General features: G+C 38.5%; 1 protein-coding gene across 5 annotated transcripts in view; it reads left to right on the plus strand.

Annotated features, from left to right (window-relative positions):
• Positions 1–14,616, plus strand: part of GAB1 (GRB2 associated binding protein 1) — a 171,460-nt gene that overhangs the window by 10,444 nt on the left and 146,400 nt on the right. Inside the window, exon 1 of one of the 5 annotated variants that reach the window (XM_056802741.1) lies at positions 1,306–2,743. The exons of the other annotated variants lie outside the window; for them this stretch is intronic. The gene's annotated coding sequence lies outside the window, so the exon portion shown is untranslated. Of the gene's footprint in view, positions 1–1,305; positions 2,744–14,616 lie in introns of those variants that run through there. 5 annotated transcript variants of the gene reach the window in all.

The raw sequence follows: 14,616 nt of genomic DNA on the forward strand, positions 1-14,616 counted from the left end.
TGTTTGGCTCAGTTTCCTCATCTATAGAATGAGCCATAGAAGGAAATGGTCAACCACTCCAACTGTCTTTGCCAAGAAAACCCCAATTGGAGTCACCAAGAGTAGGACATGATGGAACAACAATAACAAATCTGGTTAGGTAGATGAGGATCAATGCATGAAAATGTAAGTAATATAGGAATTAAATAATAGTTGGAGATAACAATGCAAGAAATTTCACAAGCCAGAACATAATAAATTCTCAAACAAAAAATCCCTTATCCAAGAGTACAAAGGAAGGGCTCAACTCCTTGCTGGTCATTGGTGCACGGCCTGTTTTCAAAGGGGTCCCCCATGACTTTATTATTCTCTTGTCATTATTGCTTCTTAGAACTGGCTGCCTCCTTGAGGAAGCCTCCTCTGATGCCTTCTAGTTGTTAAATGCTCTCTCCTTCCCAAACTAATCATATTTATTCAGACATATTGCCCTAGGACCCCCAGAAGAATGCAGCCTCCTTGAGGGCAGTAATTGGTTTAAAATATATATATATATGTGTGTGTGTGTGTTGTGTAGGATTGGATTGGATGGAGTTGTTTGAGGCTGGGGTTGTCTCCTTCTAGGAGGGATCTTGGTGGGGAGGATCAGGATAGAGAATGATAATATAATACCATTATCAATAATTCCCCCAAAGTGGGAAGAAGGGTGGATCTGGTCAGTTTCCCAGCTCCAATTCTTTGGACAATTTTTTTACTCTCAGTCTCTTCCTCTGTAAGATATGGATCCATTTGGTAGAAAGAGTTTTCTCTCTGGATGGTTTCTAAGTTTCTTCTTACAGTCCTTGAAATTAGGGACATCGGGAAGGATAGGAGTCATTCATTTTTTAAAATGTGTTGAATTTGGGGTGATGATGAGTGGACAGTTGCAGCTGTGGAACCGAGCTGGGTTAGTAAAATCCTTCTTCATTCCCGTGTCCTGTGGTTTTTTAAAACCTGTTCCTTTTTCCAGGCTGAGGTTGAACTTCGATTGCAAGCCTGCCCAGTCAGGAGTTTGTGTATCTGCCCTGACCTATTGCTCCGGGTTGAAACTCGACACCAAGTGAATTTTCTGTATCAAATTGGGAAGGAATAAAAAAGGGGAGGGAGGCACACAAGCAGAAACAAAATAAACCTTGTTTGGTCACTTGGGCTATGAGAATTCTGAAGGATTTGTGGGGTTTAAGATTTCTCCATGCCTGTTTTTAAACTAAATAATTCATCTGGGCAAGCCGCTAGTTGACAACGGGGTGGGGGGTGGGGGCGTGTGTGGAGAATAAGAGTGTGTTGGGAAGTCAGAATAAAGAAGGCTTTGATTCCTTGCTGCCGAGTTTAATCAGGAAGGACCAGAGCTGGCTTCCCGGGGTGACTGGTGGCTTATTCTGGACTTTGGAAGCCATTTTAGCCTAGTTGCAAATGTCGTAAAGGGAAGAAATGAGAACACCACTGGAGTGCATTAAGATGCTTTTGAGCACTTTGTCGGAAGGTTCTAAGTCCGTTTCAGCTGGTCGGTTCACTTCCACTCAGAATAGGTCAAACTGTACTTGGCTGTTCGACCTTGGACAGGGTCACATTTCTGTGTGCATGAAGTCTGGGTTTATACTGTCGGTGCATTTTACCAAGCCATCATTTTCATTACCCCCTCTGCTACACACATTAAGGAATAATAATCTTGCTGCTCTTTCTGCTTTGTTTTGTTTGTTTATGGTTAAGTAGTTAGTTGGTTAAGTAGTGCTGGCTGACTCTTACCTCAGTTTCCTACTTTTTAAATGAAGGGGTAAGCTGTTAGGACATTCCTCTAGCAGTCCATCTTGTTTTGTATAGACTTGTATATGTGTATGTTGTCTTCAAAGGGGAATCTGCTTCACTCTTGACTGTATATTCTTCTCTTGTTGATTGCCTTTGTAAATGAAGGTATTAATGATTTCTAAGCTTTCAGTTCTAAATCATTCTATGAAATTATAGAAGTCAGAAGGATGGAAATGAATAGTTCTTTTTTTTTAAAATATGAGATTATGGTGGTGATAGTGATGGTAGAAGAGGATTGCTTAATGATAAGAATATCATAAATTGCTTTAAGGGTTGCAAAGCATTGATTGCAAAAAAACATTGATCTCATTTAGCAGCCTGAATTGATAAAAAAGATTTTTCATATGTATGCATTCTGATATAATACTAGCTAATTTTAAAAATTATTATGAACTCAACTTTACATCTTAGCAAGCCCAATTTTCTTTCATTCAAACATTTTTATCAGTTTAAATGTAGTTTTACAGTTTAAATGCGGACCAGTAACATAGCAAACAAATATCTGTGACAGCTTATATCTAAATAATATGAAAAGATCATGGATCTCCCTTAATTTATCTGAATTTTTTCCTTTAGAAGCAGTTTTCATGTTAAAAGAAAAAACTTATTTCCACAGTTTTAAAACAAAACTTTTGTGTACCATTGTGAGGATACAGTTTCCTTTGTAGCTCTTGGCTCACTGCTGCCCCCGCCCCACCTCCCCCCTAAAAAGTTAAGACTGTTGCAGTAAAATACATGTTTGGTTGTTATCTCCTCTACATTAGTTCTTGAACCCTTCTGATTACAATGTGTAGCTGCCAAGCCCTGTTCTGGAGTATTATCTATACAAAAATTTTCCATGTGATGGTAGTTAGCGAGCAGTAGCAGACACACATCTCAGAAGGGATCCAAAGTCTCAAAGGAAAGGCACTTCTTGAGAAATGTAAGTTGTTGCTATGTGAAAAATATGGCATTCTTTTAGTCCTTGTTCTCTTTTTTCAAAATTGTTTCTGCTTAGGAAATTTCTTTTAAGCTCTAGAATTGGATTTTCTTTCTTTCTTGTGAAACGTAAAGAGGATGAAAGGTCTTGTTTATGTTGTTTGAGTTTTAAAGTATTTTTTTCTGAATTCATATTTGACCTAGCTGCATCCTGTTATGAATTTTTTTTAAGTGACCCCAAAGGGGGAAAAACAAGCAGTTGCATTGTTTTATGGATTAAAAACAATATCTTGTGGGACTAAAGAGTTATTTTCAATGTAAAAATACAGATCATTTTGAAAGGGAAGAATAATACTAAACTTTATTCTTTTTATTGTTTTATGTTTCCTTTATTTATTTATTTTCCTTTGCCTCCACTCCTATAGTTAAAACATTTGGAAACTTTTTTTCTTGATACTTTGTAACCCTCTTTGAACAGAAAATTCCACTTTCAGTTTCAGGGGGAAATGTGTCAATTTTGGTGTTAAATAGTTCCTTTGGATGTTATTTGTTTGAGAGGAAGATGTGGTCGGGAAGGTTAAAAATTCTTAGGTTTAGTTTGAGAGAATTGTTTCTCTAGCAAATGAAAGTGATTTAATTTGGAATTTCTAAAGTAAACTAATCTTTCTTTGTTTCTTTTTTTTCTTTCCCTCCCTGATTCCCTTCTTTCTAGTTTTTGAGAATAAACTAGTCTCTTTCCCTCCTTCCTTCCCATTCTTCCTTACCCTTTTCCTTCTCTTACCTCTTGTTTGTACCTAACAACTTAATTAAGGTCTACTCCCTCAGAATGTAAGCTCTTGGAAGGCAGACTGCTATTGCCTCTCATTATATCCACAGGGCTTATCTACAGGAGTAAGGGCTTCATAAATGTAAATGTTTGTTGACTGATATTGTTCAGTAGGAGAAGGCCACCACAGGGCCCTTTTCTCTCATGGTTCACCTTTCTGGCTTTTTCCTTTCTTTCTTGGTATCCCAGATCTAGAAATCGAAGGGACCTTGGAGCTCATCTTTCCAAAACTTTCATTTTACAGTTGAGACAACGAAGACACAGGGAATTTCAGTGACTTGTCCAAAGTCCTATACGTAGTGATTGGAAGAGTTAGGATTTGAACGCTTGGGGTCTCTGAGGTGCATTCCGGTATCTTTTCCATTTCACTAGGACATCTCTTTCTTTTCCTACACGTCCCAAGTCTGCAGTTGTTGTCAAATCATGCTACTTCCACAGCTCCAAAACCCACATGCAGAATAGGATTCTTTTATTTCTGCTGCTCGCCATCGCCTGGAGGTTGGGCTGCATTCTTCCCCTGATAGGGAGGCAGCCCCAGTGACTTGTGTGTCAGGAAATGCTGTGGGCGACTTTAGGACTCAGAGAGCTCCTCCTTGCATGACTGCCTGCCCGCTGGGCCTGGTCAGCTGAAGTCCCTGGCACGTTACTATCTGGGGCTCTTCCAGAGTAGCCACAAGGATGAAAGCCGAGGGGGCGCCCATCTTGCCCAGTGCCAAAGAAGCACTTTCATCTTTGACCCTGGGAGAGAAACACTGGCTTAAATGCCCCCTAAAAAACGGGTCTGAATTCCAGAGGGGTTGGGTAGAGGTTGAGGAATGATGACCTCATTGAGGTGTTGCTTCAACCCCTTTCCCTCGGGCGGAATAACAATGACCACAGGTGTGTAGGAGTCTAGGCGATGCAGTCACCTAGCAGCCTAGCAGGGAGGGAGACAGACGTAGAACCCGGGCATTCTGGATGGAAGACAGAGCATCTTCGTGGTGTGGGAGTGGGGGTGTGACTGCAAAGAGCAGCCTGGGCCGTTTTCCACGTCCATCGGGGCATAGGTCACAGGCTTCTGATGCTGGGGCTTATTTCTGAAGTTAGAGCTGTGGAATCACCTCTTGGGGAATGGGGGGTGGATTTGTGACCATGTGAAATAAAAATGTGCATTTGCAAACAAACTTAAATGGTAAATGTGAATTATATAGGGGTCCCCAAAAGTCCTAGTGCAGCTATAAATGTAAATAGCATTAAGACTGTTGGGGACACCCCATACTGTCTAAGCAAAGGAGAAGTGAAAATATCACTAGCACATTTTTTAAACCCTTACTTTCTGCCTTAGAATTAATACTATGTATTAGTTCCAAGGCAGAAGAGCCATAAGGGCCAGGCTATGGGGGTTAAATGACTTGCCCAGGGTCACATAGCTAGGAAGTATCTGAGACCAAATTTGAACCCAGGACTCCCCATCCCCTAATCTAGTTCTCAATCCACTGAGCCACTATCACATTTGAGCAACATTTCCCTTTTCTGCCTTTTCTCCTTTTAAGATAGTGTGATTGTGGTTCAAATTCATAGGATTTTTTTTAGGCTGTGAATAGGATAAGCAAGCCAATAATTCAGATCAGTTCATTTATTAGGCAAGAGATCCAAAGACCAAAGGGGAAAGTAGTCCTGAAGCTTATCCTTCTGATTACTATAAGGGGCTTAATAGTAATATCAATTAATTAAATTGATTGATACTAATATAATTAATTAATATTAGTAGCATAACAGAGAATATCTGTTTTGTCTTTAAATCAGTGACTGGTCAGGTCACCCAGAACAGGGCCAGCTAAATCCGGGGGCACCAGGTGATCCTGATTCCCGGCTCACTGAGACAGCTGAAATACCCTGCATTCTTCCTTCTTAAAAATGGTCAAAGCTTTATTCTGCTTCCAGATTGGGAAAGGAGTCTCTACAGTGTAGCAGGCAGCTGGGATCCTCAAGGGGGAAGCAGTCTAATCCTGTCTTCTTGACATGAAGGTTAAATTATGGCCCAGAAAGGTCAGGGACTTATCCAAGGTCACACAGCCAGATTTTTAGAAAAGCCAGAACCAGGGCAGAAGATCCAATCTTGTGTCATGTGACTTGTGGAGAGCTGGTAGGATACTGGCTCATTAGACATTCCCAGTTCATTCTTATTCACTACCATATGAATGGTCAAGTCAGTAAGCATTTATTCATTGCCTACTGGATACCAGGCACTGTGCAGAAGTGCTAGATAGCAGACATTTTATATCAGATTTTGCCAATAAAAGAACTGTAGGCATATGGGAGATCCCACAAACTATGTGTAAATCAGAAAATTAAAAAATGAAGATGAGAATTTTTTTTTAATATGGTACATAGATTTTTAATATGGTTTTTCTTAAAAAACCAAAAATTGGGTTTTCTTAGTCCCAGAAACAGCTGACACAGTGACTATGCCTGACTGTATATGCTGTATTCACATCTTTAGCGCCATGCCCCTCCATCTCTCTATAAAGGTGTGTTTAGTAAGCAGTCCCTCAGGATTGAGGTTGTTTCTACCACTCATTAACTAGACTGTTGGTTACTGTTATTTATGTTATTTTCATTGTGCTTTCTTTTGTCTTAGTTTTGCATTCTTACTGTCTATATAACTTTAGTCAAATTATTAACTTCCCTGGGCCCCAGTTTCCTCATTTGTAAACTATGGGGGTTGGGTCAAATGGCCCCCGAGGTCTCTTCTAGTTTTGAGGTGATGATATTGTGATCCTATGACAGATTCCTACATTTCTTTCAAGTCCTCATACTTGTTATTTCCAAAGGTGCAATAATATTCCATAATTTGTTCATTCATTCTCCTTTTGATAGGACCTTTTTTTTTCCTTTTTTGCTACCACAAAGTGTGTTATTTTGAATACTTTGTTATATATGGACTTTTCTTCTGTTCTGTCCTTAAGGAAATATTTGGCCAGGAATTGGGAGGTGAGGTGGGTCTCAAAGGGTAGGAATAGTTAGGATCCATGTCTGTTTATTTTGACAAATGAAACTTTAGATGATGGCCAATATTGATATTACTGCAATAATATTAGAATTTATATGCCTGCTATGTACCTGGCAATATGAAACTGCATGGTTTTTAAGATTAAAGACTTTCTCTAGGTGTGGGTGTGTGTTCTCATAAGAGAATCATGAACTTTTTATGATTTTAGATCCTAGATGAATGAACATTTTCTCTCATCTGACCAGGATGAATCCCCTAAGACATGGTTCCTCCACTTCTATTTGGTTCGTGGCTGTAGATTTCCATTGAGAGTCAGAGTTGCACTGTATTCCTAGTAGGACAATTTTAGTTTTTTTGTCTTTGGGGAAGCTGAGGACCGAAACACCTGGTGTTCTTTACTGCCCTGTATCCCGTGCTGCAAGGGTAGCATTATCCCGGCAGCTTCTCTCCAAAGATCTGTTGCCATTGAAATCTCATTACCAGAATACTCATTTTGTCATCTCTAATCCTAGCAAGACTACAACTAGTGTTGTCTCAGGGGATACTGACTCATTTATTCAAGCTTTTTATTACTTCTTGGCTGGAACCTCACCATTCATTGTTTGCAAGCCTGTCAGTTTGTTTACTTTTAAAAAATAAATCACTTTTTAATCAGTCCTCTTTCAGGTCCAGCTACTATAACTCCTGCAACAACCACATTTCAAGGCTGACCACACTGCATTTCTGCTAATGCCAGAGAATGCATTTAGTTGAGCTGCATTTAAAAAATATCCAAGTCTTTGTTGCCTTACAGTCTGCATTAAAAACAAGGCAAAGAAGGGATTAAACACAGTGTGATGGTCTGTGATCACCTCCTCTGATAGTTGTGTTACAGTAGTCTGTCTCTCTGTATCATAAAGTTTGAGAATTGCCTACTTAGAGGCTTCTGATGTTGAGGGTTGGAGGGAAGGAAAGGGAAAGAAGGCTGTTTTCTTATTCAGAAAATGAGAAGGGGGCAGCTGGGTGGCTTAGTGGATTGAGAGCTAGGCCCAGAGATGGGAGGTCCTGGGTTCAAATTTGGCCTCAGACACTTCCCAACTGTGTGACCCTGGGCAAGTCACTTAACCCCCATTGCCTAGCCCTTACCACGCTTCTGCCTTGGAACCAATCACAGTATTGACTCCAAGACGGAAGGTAAGGGTTTAAAAAAAAGAAAATGAGAGGAACAGAATGGACCTTCCGAGTCATCTTATCCAACCTTTCCATTGTAATGATGAAGAAATTGAAACCCAGAGAGGTTGTGACTTGGCCAAAGTCATGTTAGTGGATAGCCAAGTTGGACTTTAAACCCCAGTCCTTTGACTCCAGATCAAATACTTTTCCCATCACTGAATAAAGGGGTTGGGCCATTTGGTCTTCCAGGGACTATAATCCCAAAGCATTAACTGATTTTAAAGAGTAGGGTTTTATTTTCCTGAATTTACAGGGCCAAGTGAAGAACTATTAGCCCAGAACCTAGAATGGAGAGAGCTTAAGCTTCATGCCCTCATAGAGTTCCTGTTTTTAAAATGGGTGTATGCTTTCATCTTTTTAATTGTTCTTTCTGATGGCTGGGCTTTCTAGATAAAGATCACAAGAGTAGTGTTGTCGGTGTCTCCAAAATGGGGCCTATTCAGATGACACAAGTTGAGGTAGAAGGATTTTTTAAAGGACCTTAGTTTATAATGAGGAAATATACCACTGAGCAAATAAAGGCAGGAAGAATGTAGGCATTCCTTTCTTTTAGAAAAAGGAATGAATTTTCCCAAATCAAATCTTGAGGTTGTAGAGATTACTTGGAGTCAACAAATATGGATTAAGTATCCCCAATGTTCCTAACATGGGAGCCAATTTGTTCAAAGACCTAGATTTGAAAATGGAACCAAGAGGGTATAGTTTACAAGGTAGTTTGACCATAATGGAGATTGACCAGAGGAGTAATGTGGGGTGTGATTGGAAAGGTAGGTGAAGTTCCTACTCTCAAAGTCTGATTTTATCGTAGAGGCTAGAGGGATCCATTGAAGATTTTTGAGAAGTCCAGGAGTGAAAGTGCAGTGATAAAGCATCAGAAGATAATTTGACATCATTTCAAACTTAAATTTTTTTGAAAATTCTGTTAAAAACAGAGCAGTGTCTGATTTTTATAACTGTGGTCAAATGGCTGAATTTTACTAACAAGAAACATACTTCCCATAGGGAGGAACTCAGTAATAAGTTTCTTAACTATCTCTCCGGAATTCACTATTGCCTCCTACGACTGTTCAGTTTTGGATTCTTCATTTCCTTAGGGATATCATGACTAAGTCCACCTTGATATGAGAGTGATATTGTTGCTATTTAGTATTTCAGTCATGTCTGACTTAGTGACCCCATCTGGGGTTTTCTTGGCAAAGATACTTGGCGCAGTTTGCCATTTAGCCTGGATTTGAAAAAATATATAATAATAATAATTTAAAACAAAGTTTTTCAAACTTTTTTAAAAGTTTGGCAAATTATATTTTCTAATTGATACCTCTCCCATCTCCATCCTCTGCTGACCCTCATCCCCCATTCCAGTGAAGAATAGATCAAAACTATATCCAAAGCATTTCCTGAGACAAAAGCTTCTTGACCTTCTTCAGATCTCAAAATAGAACAATTATGAAGGTCCAAAGGAGTGTCACCCTTTATTTTATTTTATCTCAAACCTTGACTTTCTTGTTCCTATTTAATCTGAACTGGAAGCACAGTAAGATTAGAAACGTTTACTTCTTGGAACTTTAAATTCCTTTTTTTCTCCCCTCCAAATCACTTTCTTTTATTCTCTTACTCTTTCTACCAAGTTTCCCATTGATGAATCCACTGACTTCTTAGGTACTTGGAGCTTCCTTCTGTACCTTGTGATCTCATGAAATCTTTATATCTGCCACGTAAGGATATAGTGTTATTACTGTTATTATGCAGAGTCCCCACCACACCCTTTCATTGCTATAAGGATACCTATAGGATCTGGTTGGAGCTCACTCACTCTTTCTCTTCAGAAATGAAGAGAAGAATCAGGAATGAGTGCTACTTTCTCCAGCTAGTCAAAAAGGATCAGATTCCTGTGATTTCCAGCCTTTGGTAATCCAGAACTCAGGATTTAATCTTTTCATTTCAGGTAGCATTTTTTTCTTCATAATTATTTTGTTCTTTTCAAATGGAGGTGCTTTAACTTGGTAGATTCCTTTCCTTAAGTGAGAGACTTTGAAAACATTTAAAATTAAAAATTTGAATTTTTATATTATAATTTAGATTATGAGGGTTAGTAATATATCTGCGTAGCTGTGTAATCTAATCTCACTTAGTCATAGGAGCCCATCTTGGTCTTTGCTGGGAAAAGAATGATTACTTTTTTAGGAATAGTCATTGCATTTAAGTAATTGTTTGTCACAAGAAAAAAATTTCTTTGTAGGCTTTAATTTTTCATTGTTATAGGCATATATTAGAATGACATAATGTAAATTTTTCTTTTAAAAATCTTTATTGATATTTTTTGCTTTTTACCTGGTTCCCTCTTTATTCCCTACTAAACTCTCTTATAACAAAGAATTCTTTTTCAGAAAACAGAAGAGAAAAAATTCAGCAACATCTATAAATGATGTGATTCTATTTTAACTTCATTCTTTTAATTTATAGATATTGGTGAAATAGTAAGAATCTTAAAATTCTGGGTTACCTTGGGTTTTCTTCCCCCTTTTTATGTAGTTTACTGAAAACCTGCTTTTAAAAATTATTGTTGGTAATAATTTATTATTAATCCTAGTAATCTAAAGTATAGCACCCATTTCTTTGGCTTCATAACAACTTTCATTTACTTAGATTTGACCAGAAAAAGGTAGTACTTAATGTAAAGATTAGTGTAGGGTTAAAAACTGTTTTGATTCTCTCTCTGAGTGTTAGGTACTGGTACTTACTACTAGTGCTAAAGGCCATAGAACAAGTCAAAAGTATTTTGGGGTAGTGAGTAGAAAGATCATTCTGAGTCTGAAGATCCTTCCTCTTAGAACTTCAGTTTCTTCATCTATAAAGTGAAAGGATTAGACTTCCAGAGGCAATGAGATAGAGAGAACACTGGGCCTTGAGTCAAGAAGTTCTGAATTCAAGTTCAACCTCAGAGATTTGCTGTATGACTATGGGCAAATCACTTGACTGCAGTTTGCTTTAGTTTCCCCACCTGTAAAATGGAGGTAATAATAGCACCTACCTCCCTGAATTGTTGGGAGGATCAAAGACCTTGTCAAGTGAGATATTTACTTCCTTTTTAACCCTTAAACCTCCTATCTTAGAATTGATGCCAAGTTTTGGTTCCAAGACAGAAAAGTGGCAAGCACTAAGGCAATTAGGATTAAGTGACTTACCCAACTAGGAAGTGTGTGGTATGAGACTGGATTTGAACCCAGGACCTCCAATCTCCAGGTCTGCCTCTCTCTATACACTGAGATTATCTAGCTGCCCAAGTAAAATGATATTTATAAAACCCTTAGCACAGTTCTTGGTATATGGTGGGTGTTTAAAAAATACTTATTTGGTTCCAAATCCTGTGATGCTGTAAAATCTTAGCAATGGCCAACTCTTCATTTTGTAGGGACTTGTACAATTCTACAGCCATACTCAGACCATCTTTGATTCTGGATAGCTTTGTATGTCCTTTTAACAAGTGTATCAGGAGAGATAGGAGATAGAATACTGAACTTAGGGTTAGAAAGTCCAGAGTTCACATCCTATCTCAAACATTTACTGGTCATGTGACTCTGAACAAGTCATTTTACCTCAATTATCTCATCTGTAAAACAGGAATAATGGTAGCACCTACTTCTCAGGTTGTTTCGAGAGCTTCTTGAAATAATAAATTCAAGATGCATTGTAAACTATAAAGTTCCGTATTATTATTATTATAAAATTTCTCATTATTTTGTTGATTGAGATTCACTAGGACTTGGATAATAAAAGTTAATATTTGTGTCAAATATTCACTTTTCCCCCTGGCTATTTTTTACTCTAACTTGGTATGTTTTCAAAACCTGTTAACAGAATGAAGTTTTTATAACTACTTGAAATGTATGTGTATTGTTAGAGGCGGGAGGATACTTCAGGTATATCAGGAAAAGTAGGAAAAATCATATTGGATCATAGGATTTAGATCTGGAAGTGTCCTTTGTGGTTAGTTCTTACCCTTCAGATGAGGAAACTGAGGCTGCAGAGTCACAAGAACTTCATCTAAGGGAATTTGAATCTAGGTCCTCTTCAATTTCAGTACTCCATCACACCTGGAGGAAATGGTCATGAGTAAGAGGTTTCAATTGGGCTTCTTTTATAGGTGTGTGTTTTGACCAGACCTGAAATTTCATCAGAGTGAGGAAGCAGCTGCTGTGGAAATTCCCTTTACAAAAGCAGATCATCAGCCTTTTCTGTTCAAGTTTTAGCCAGGGGGCTGGGACTCTTGGAGCCAATGATGTGCTCACCAAGCTAGGATGGGATGGGAAGCAGGATCTGAACCTGTGTTTTCATGCTATCTCTCATGTATATATTGATCTATCCATGTTTATGTGTGGTTATATATTTTTCATATTCTTATTTAGAATGAAGATTAAATTAGTTCAGGTTGCAGTCATGTGTGTTCCTAAAGAAACTAAATCTTTTCCAACAACCTTTTCTGGTTGGAATCTGCCAAACATAAGTTGACATTTTCAGTACACTGCAGGCATTAATTAGGCTGGTGTCTTACATGTTGCTCTTTAGCTATAGGATTCTTCCATTAAAAATGGGAATTATAGCTGACATTTATAGATTACATACATTATCTCATTTGCCCTTAATTTTAATTCTAATTATATAATTCTGAAAACAAAATTGCTAACAGAAGAAGTTGACAGTGAAAATGTGTCAACACTGGGCTAAATTCAGAAATACAGACTACCCTGACTGGAGCAATATAAGCTGTGCTTTGTGGCCCTGAAAAAGCATGAATTCACCCAAATCCCTTTGTCCTACCCACACAATTTCTTTGGCATTAGGGACATTTAAGGAGACACATTTAAAACAGAAGGCAGGTGAGGATGAAGTGTTTGCTCATCAGGAATTGCTTCTTTTATATTTGTTGGCAGTCAGTTATGTGGGATTTGCTCACCTGATCCTTCTAGGTGATCCTACTTGTGCACAAGTTTGGAAATCCCACACCCTTTCCTTCCACTCTGCCCTTGAGGAAAAATGCCTTTTGAATCCCAGATTTAGGGGAATCACTTTAATAGTTGGCTATGTGAGAGTGAGTCACTATAAGGAAGGGTCTAATCTCATTCATATCTTTCCTCCCTGTCCCTTTAATTATATTTTGAAGTTGTTGCTTTGGTCCGATTGAAGAATTCAGACAAATATAATCAGATAGTCAGTGAAGTGTCAGACACAGACCTTGTCAAGACCTTGAATCCAGGTCTTCCTGATTCTAAGGACAACCTACCTCTCAGTCAATATTTATTAAGTGCCTACTATATGTGGGGCATTGTGCTAAGAAAGGCAAAAATAGCCCCTGCTCTCCAGGAGCTCCCAGCCTAATGGGAAAAACAGTATACAAACAGCTGGGTACAAACAAAATCTATAGATTTCCTGGGAAATGGAATTTTATGTTCAACTGGCCATAGAATATTGTGGTATAAGTTCTGAAATCCTGATTGTGCAACACAAACGAATATGAGAAATCTCATTAGTTTTTTGAGGGATGGACAGAGCGAGTGTAAATCATTTACAGGCCTGACATGATTGGGCTTTGCAGTTTATAGAAGATTCCTCGGCTTATGCTCCAAAGATGATAATGTTGATAATAATAGCTGATACTTCTATAGTGCCATTTATGTACCAAACATTTATGAAGTTTTTATTTGATTCTCACAGTAACCCAGGGGAGTAGGTGATATTATTATGTCCATTTTATAAATGACGAAACTGAGGCAAATGGATAAAGTGATATACCCAGGTTCTAAGGCTAGATTTGAACTTAAGCCTTCCTGACTCCAGGTGTAATCTGCAATTTGTTGAGCTATCTAGCTTCCAAGGAGGTCATTGATGGAAAAAAAGACTCACAAATATAAAAATCTGGCATTAGAAAACTGAACACAAAGTTGGTCACCATTCATTGGGCTATAGAATTTAAACCTCTGGAGGGCAGAGCCACATTCCATTTTCCACATGTGCCTCCTCATCTCCTAGCACAGTGTCTGGAAGGTGGTCGCTTAATGAGATGCTTACTAAATTGTTGAAATGGCTGAACAAATTGGAGTATGTGGATACGGTAAAATATTATTAGGTTGTCAGGGGAAGAGACAACTTGTAAGAAATGATGAACATGAGAAATTCAGACAAGCATGGGGAGACATTTGAAAAACCAATAGCCCCAGAGAAAAAAACAGAGCTGAGAGAACATCATATTACAGGAACTGGGAAAATCTAAATGAAAAGCAGGACCAGAAGACATCAAAATTCAGATTAGACATGGCTCCAGGAAAGTTAGGATGCAGCATCCTGCCTCCTTGTCTTCCCTAGGCAGAGAAGTGGTGCCATGTGGGGAGTGTATATTGTAGATGTTGTATGCTTGTTATCTGTTTTACCTTGAAAAATGTCTCACTTTCTGGACACTTTTCCTGTGTCTAAAATGAAGGCGTTAGACTTCACAGCTCCCTTTTGGCCTTAAACCTATGATTTGCTTATTGCCTTTTAACATTTTTGCCTACTTTTCAAGGACACTGAATCATAGATTTAGAGTTGCAAGGTAAACTTAGAGCTCTAGCCAGTCTGACACCTTCCCTTACAGATAAGGAAATGGAGACCTAGTGAGGACCTTGCTCCAGGTTACAGAGGTGAAAGATGAAGCTTCAGAAAGAGATTGGCTTCAGATGATTCCTAGCAGGGTGACCCTGGGCAAGTCACTTCTGTGAATGTGAAATCCCCTACCCCACTCATGATTACATTAGTATCAGCAGTTTTTCATAATTTGGTTTTTCTAAGATCATAGATCTTAAACTTTTCTAAA

Source organism: Monodelphis domestica, chromosome 6 (assembly GCF_027887165.1).
Source record: "Monodelphis domestica isolate mMonDom1 chromosome 6, mMonDom1.pri, whole genome shotgun sequence".
NCBI lineage: Eukaryota > Metazoa > Chordata > Mammalia > Didelphimorphia > Didelphidae > Monodelphis > Monodelphis domestica.